Here is a 7172-nt window from a genome sequence, read left to right as displayed (position 1 = left end):
AATTACACCCTATTTTAATAAAAATTGGGTGTAAATGGACTTAATTACGTTTTAATTACACCCTGTTTTAATAAAAATCGGGTGTAATTGGACTTAATTATGTTTTAATTACACCCTATTTTAATAAAAATCGAGTGTAATTGAACTTAATTATGTTTTAATTACACCCTATTTTAATAAAAATCGGGTGTAAATATGTTCTTAATTACCCCTATTTTAGTAAAAATCGGGTGTAAATACGCCATTTATGAATGAACAATTATATCTATTTACACCCTATTTCATATACACTATTTAGTTATATTTCATTTTCAGTCATAATATTGCAAATACTATAAAATCATACACATAAAAATCATATTTTAACTAAGTCAAAATATTTTTAATATTAACCAAAAAGTATACAAAATCATGTGCAGTCATAATATTTCAAGTACTATAAAATCATACACATAAAAATTATATTTTAACTAAGTCATGACACTTTCTTCATATATAAGTTTTCTTCTTCTTCTTTGGCTTTTGTTTTGGCAACATTTCTATGTCCTTATCCTCTTCTTGCTAGATAGCTGCATCTTTTTCTACATAGTTCACAAAACCTGAAATGCATTGCAAATTTGCAATAATAAAAATCTTGAAAGATTAACACTTCACTTCGAATTAAGCTTATTGTTTCTCACATAGTGAATGATGCAACAGAACTGCAACAATCACATAAAACATACTCAAAGTTCATTAATTCACTTCTCTTTTTTTCAAACCTTTTCAGAACTTACATTGTTAACCTTCTTTGAGAATGTGACTTGTCTGTTGGAATTCTCAAACCTTTTCAACAACCCATGTCAGCACCAAGAATAAAATAGGCTTTGAACGCCAACCTGGATTAGGAAGAAAATAGTTTAGTAGAGCCATTTTTTGTACACTAGGCATCTTACCAAATTGTAAAGATGTGAAAAAATGAGCATTAGATTGACAGAGTTAGAATTTAATGATAATGAATTCAATTACTCAATTATCATCTCTGTGTTTTCAGTTTATTACATTTAAGAACTTATGAAATATACTATATGATTAATTTTGGTTGCTATAAAAAAATGGACTTTTTAAATGTATCCTGGAAAAGTTAAAAGCAGGAAGATGTTTTTTTTTTCATTATGCAAAAGCAGGAACATGTAATAACTCATGATTCCTACCAAGAGCAGATCACATATATTTTCCCTAGGACAAAGGCGAAACATAAATTTGTTATAGTTTTATTTTAAACTTAAATAACTTGACAAGCAAATGCACAATAACAGTGCCAGTAACAAAGTCAATTATTCTACTTATTAACACCCGCCTCATTTCTATGATGTCTATTATTAAGATATCTTTATCTAAAGATTTTAATGGTTAGTACTTATTTAGTAGGCAGTGTAAGTGATAGATAACTTCTCACGAACCACCACATGGTGTTGTCTTATACATTTTCATCATGAGTCACAAGAATATGGTGCTATTTCAACACTTAGTAATGAGGAATGATAGCTTTATTATCAGTATCTTGTTAGTCAAATATCACCTAAAAGTAGTGCATTAAGAAACACTATATATATGAAGGTTAAGTAGTAGGTTACTAGAATTATTCATGAATAATGAACGTCATCAGTATTGGGAGTTTCAAAATCTAATTATTAAAACTAGTAATGAAAAAAGAAAATAGCAAGTTGTAAGTTCAAGAAAGAATTATTATGCATAAAATAAAGTTATTTATAGTGAAAAAAGTGTGCTCTCAAAAACGAATACTTGGCACTGGCATTTGATTATTGGTCAGACCCTACTATGGAGGTTTCTACTTACATTAAGGCTGCCAAAGTTGACGGCATTGTGACCGATTTTCCAACTACTGGATAAGTGCATACAGATATATCAGTAAGTAAATTCAAATATGTTTAGACTTCTTAATCAATCCAAGCAACTATAAGCTATTTACTCGATTGCAGCATTAACTATGAAGCTATCTTTCAAAAGCAAAGGATTTGACATATTCAGCATCTAGCAACAGACATAAAAGAAGGCTGACGGATGAGAGTTTGTCCCTTCAGCCATTCAGACTTATCTAGAACAAGAGATGATGATTTGAAAATAGATGCTGAAGAAGAAGCCATAGTTTCACTCACTCACTCACTCACTATAATCTTATCTCCAACAACAACAACCTCTTACCACACAAAACATTCACTACTTTCTCGAGTATACTCTCTTTAATTGAAACTACTTTCTCGGGTATAATCTTATCTTCAAACTCAAATTATAGTTTAACAGAAATTTAACAGTATTTTACAATGTATCAGAGAGAAGCGAAAAAGAGACAATGCAGCATGTGTGATGTCTAGAGCAAGAATCTATAATTGAACTTACGGCTTTTCTCCAAATTCCTCAATCCATGCTTTCCTCTCATAATAGGGGATTTCGTACCGTCCATTTGCAAGACTTCAGAGATGCATACTTGGATCCAGGAACAGTATAACTGGTATTTCAACTTCAACAACACCATGACCCTCGGGGTCGTTTCGAACCCATTCACCTTCATACCTATGAGAAGAAAAAAAATGTGAATATTCGAGCCAAGAAAGAGTTGCATGATGTACTGACATACAAAGATATGATGATAACCACATAAAACATGACCATCTAATGCATTATATCCTCAAAAGGAAAAAGTAACGACTCTTATTCTGCACCAATAGTTTGTATAATCTGCGGTTTTCCAATTCAAAGACAGTTATTCAACTGAGAATTTGTCTCACTTTAATCAAGTTCTGTTACTTATTTTCAGATGTCGGTCATTTAAATAATAACTCTTTGTTATGCATCGGTCATTTAAATAGGAAAACTAGCCAATCTAAGTGCTGCAACCGTGTTAGCTCCGGACGATATGCCAACCTAGAAAAAAAGTTAAACTATCAAACTTCCAATTGCAATTCGCAAACAGTTTGTTGCAATTTATTTAAGAATCATGTATCCAATGTATAAAGATTGAAGTTTTCTCCGGCATTTTTTGTTTTAAGTGTAGGAAATTGACATTTCAAGATTACCATGAGTCTTTCTTTTACGGCCAATGTCCTAGCCATGTTAACTGCATCTTCACTGCTAACCTACAACAATGTAAGTTTGTGACAAGTTAGAAAAAACACGGTTTTCAAACTAAATCTCTATGTAAAAGAAAGTAATCTTCATAGACTCAAACTGAGATAATAATTAGATATGGAATAAAATATTTCTATTTCATTTAGGATGTATATACATTGACTATGATATTAAAAAAGACGAAACACTCACAACTGCTAATAAAAGCACTCCTGCTACATCGCACTATATGAATTCTGGGAGTGATATATTCATTAACACTAACTTAGTTGGTAGATTAAAGAGAAAAATGAAAGACAAGAAAAGTGGTCCACTAGTGGTGCAGCTGCACTTAGTCCTTATCACTTTCTAAACATGTAGCTATCATCATTTTCAGTACTCTCTCCCATTCTTTCCCCAACCAGAGATGAATGGAGTTACTCATCTCACTCCCCGATGTTAGGACCCCATGTGTTGCAGGTGCAGAACCTAACCATAAGATCAGACCAATTTTTTCTATGATTTTGACATGTCGCTCTCTGTTACTCAGACTTGTGATGTGCTTGTTGCCGTAGTTGCTTTATTTCAATTATATATATTCTTTACCCAAATTCTACCTCATAATATTACCTGTAGTAAACTAGTAATGTGATAATATTATTCTTATTCCCCCCTCATAACAACAAACAAGCATGATAATAGCTTTGGACATACTGATCAATCCCTCAAATTGATATTACACACACACAAAAATAATAGTTTACTACTCACTCTGTAGCCAATGATCAATGCTAATTAAAATTTATTTTCGACCAGAGATTAGTAAAAGGTTTACTACTCACTCTGTAGCCAATGATGACAAGAAAAAAACTATTAATACCCAAAATCAAATTACAAAGAGATTCTTTTCCTTGATGCCTTGTCAAGCCACAAGATGCTCTAAGAAATGAAAGTAGATATTCTAAGTGGCACATGATAGGACTGATATATTGCAGCATTCCCACAATGGATACAAAGGAAGAAGCAACAATGACAGAGTAGTTTATCATTCAATAACAGGGCCATACACACGGAAGACGCAGAGAATAAGTGTAGGACTTTTGTACAAATTAAGGTCGAGAGTGGGTTTAGAAGTCAATAATATTCCATGGACTAACCACGTAGAATATGAGGGGAAATCAGAGGATGCAGGATGCAGAATCTGACATGCTTAGAAATTAATTAGGTTATATAAAAGCACCATAACCCTATAAACATAATTATTATAATTGATAATAGTATAAAAAATTGTGACAACCAGAGCACAAGATCAGCAGACTAAAAAGATTCTGCATAAATTACACGGGAAAACAGTAGAGTTCAACTTCAAATTAGTTGATTAATACTAAAAGCCAGTATGCTTACAAGATCGGTCACATGAAACTTACAGTTCCTAATAAGGATGATGCAACAGACGCCTTCCGTGTCCTCGAAAACAAGGAGTTCCTGCTCAAAACAACATTAAATTAAACTTAACAATAAACCATGAACATAAGTATGTAATATATATGTAGCATTGCTTGAAAAAATAAGTAATTGAACACAGAAAAGTCGAAAACTCTAAAGAGTTATACCTCGGTGGAGCAAGAGGCGGACACGGCCGAGATTTAACACTCCTTGCTTCATTGGAAAACCTTGCTTGTCACACCCTCCAGTAATTTGGAAAGCATAGCCTTTAAATTCCTATTTGTATCACAATCATAAACAAAGGATAATTAGTAACAATAATCAACACAAATTTCATCAAAGTTCCTAAATTGATTTCCGGATTCAACCATACCTCTCCCAAAGCATCACCATTAACCTCTTGAGAGATCCTCTTGTCCCAAAAAGCACGACTGGAATTCACAACACAATTTAGTTAACAGAATAACAAATCTTGTGAATAGAAACAACATAAAAAGTGAAATAGGGGAAGAAATTATAGCTTCACGTCATCATAGATTTCCAGCTTCTTCTAGAATCCACTGGTGGGATTTGCAACGTTGAACTGCAAAAACGAATTGAATATGGTTCAGTGGAAATAGAAATAAATCAAAATAGGACGGAAATGTTAGGGTTTGAGAGAAGAACCTTCATGGGGAAGTGTGGATTTGGATCTCAGCGTCTTCGTTTCGCGTCACGGCGACTGAGATAAAGGAAGACATAAATTAGGGTTTTTTGAGTACTCCCTCATCAAAACCATAACAGTTCGGTGAAAAACATTCTTCATATCAAATCTCTATCATCTCGTCGCAATGAAACGAAACTAGAGTTTGAAATTAAGCGGAGGTTTTGATGCTAACCTCGTGTGACGGTGCAGTAGGATGATGTGTGGGACCTTCGTGCTCTTCTTCTTCGACGACTGGATTGGCCGGAACCGCCATGCGCTTCGACGACTGGATTGCTACCTCGATTAGACTTCAGACTCCAAAACTCTGCAACTTGCTCGTTCTTCGCCTCCATTGATGAATGAGGGTCTAAGGTTACGATTGGATTTGGAGGAGAAGGAGGTAAATCTCACAAGTCTAGGTTTAGACGATAATGTAATCGAAGAATTGATTGAATTTTGGTTTTGTATATTTTAATAAATTATGTTATTAAAGAGTTTTAGTATTGCCACATAATTATATATAGACCCATTAATATTGCAACATAGATTATATTTAGACCCCATTAATATTGCCACATAGATTATATATTTTAAGTTATAAAATTAAACAATTTTTTTGTTTACATACAATTACACCCGTTTTTTAGTTTAAAAGGAGTAATTGAAATTTTATTATAATAAATTTTTTAATTTAAACCCGTTTTTAGAAAAAAGGGTGTATATTATAACCAGATAATACAAAAGTGACATTCTATTTACAAAATTGCCACCAAAAATTCTCAATTACACCCGTTTTTAGTAAATCGGGTGTAAATTTTAAAATTATATTGTATTATTTGTACTAGTGATATTAAAATTAATACTGTTGAATAATTCAATTGATAGTCACAAAATTCATAAAACATTTATAAAATTCACCTTTATAAAATTCAATTAATATTATAATTAATACCGTTGGATAATTCAATTGATAGTTTCAAAATTCAATTGATATAAAATTAATACGGTTGAAAATATATTTAATAACTTTGATAGTCATAAAATTTGAATGAATCAAATTAACCTATAAAAAATTCACTTAATTGCCCTAAAAAATTTAATAAAATATTTTCAAAATTTATTAATACATCTTATTCCAAATTTGACACGGTTAGATTTCTAACCTAACAAATAACATTATTAATAATATAAAATATTTTCAATATCATTATTTTAATATTATTGTCTCAATTAAATTCTTTAGTTGCTAAAATTATGAATATATTAATTGATTTTATTTTAGGGGAATTAATTAATTAATTTTAATCTATATTTTATTTGTGGAAAATTACATTCTTTTATTAATTTTGACTTCGTAGTGCCCTTATAATTTTTTTAGCGAGTATTTTTTTTTAATATATATAGAGCTAACAAAAATTTTTTGGTGCCCCTAAAATTATGGGGCCCTGGACTCCCGCCCCGCGAGCCCGTGCTTAGGGCCACCTCTGTTACTACATCATTGATTGAGATATATTTTTAGGAATAAAATTTGTACTAAACTTATTAACTAAAAAACTTAATTCTTACCAGCTAAGTAAATAAATGAATCATATCTTATCACTTAACCAAGTGGCTAAGAATTAGTGATTAAGAAAACTAAAAAAATAGTTAAGTAATAACTTTCTAGTAACTACTTCAAAAAAATTAGAATCCTCTTGATTTAATTATTTACCATGTCAGCATTAATAAGTTGAGTTGGAATGTAAAGTCTATTGTAACGACGAAACTAGAATCCTTTTGATTTAATTATAACGTTTACCATGTCAGCTTTAATAAGTTGAGTTCAAATGTAAGAACTATCGTAACGATGATGCCAGGGCCGGTCCAATTAACATAGAGGCCCCGTTCTAATTTTAAAAATGGGTCCAAATTTAAAATATAAATTCAATAATAA

The 7172-nt window shown here is 31.5% G+C and overlaps 1 long non-coding RNA gene across 5 annotated transcripts; it reads right to left on the bottom strand.

Moving 5' to 3' along the window:
* Positions 1 to 256: 256 nt before the first annotated feature.
* Positions 257 to 5723, bottom strand: LOC131644454 (uncharacterized). Of its 5 annotated transcripts, none has more exons than XR_009296481.1 (10): positions 5433 to 5723; positions 5221 to 5275; positions 5081 to 5137; positions 4928 to 4985; positions 4722 to 4830; positions 4536 to 4593; positions 3078 to 3137; positions 2401 to 2925; positions 777 to 878; positions 257 to 599 (listed from the first exon to the last, which is right to left on the bottom strand). It is a non-coding gene; the product is annotated as an uncharacterized LOC131644454 (long non-coding RNA). The 5 variants fall into 5 exon arrangements; XR_009296479.1 differs by having other exon boundaries at positions 274 to 599; positions 2401 to 2574; positions 2790 to 2925; positions 4928 to 5137; positions 5433 to 5721; XR_009296480.1 differs by having other exon boundaries at positions 281 to 599; positions 2401 to 2574; positions 2899 to 2925; positions 4928 to 5137; positions 5433 to 5721.
* Positions 5724 to 7172: the final 1449 nt, after the last annotated feature.

Source organism: Vicia villosa, linkage group LG1, assembly GCF_029867415.1.
Source record: "Vicia villosa cultivar HV-30 ecotype Madison, WI linkage group LG1, Vvil1.0, whole genome shotgun sequence".
NCBI lineage: Eukaryota > Viridiplantae > Streptophyta > Magnoliopsida > Fabales > Fabaceae > Vicia > Vicia villosa.
Note: the sequence above shows the minus strand (reverse complement) of the source record. Positions and strands in the feature narration are given on the sequence as shown.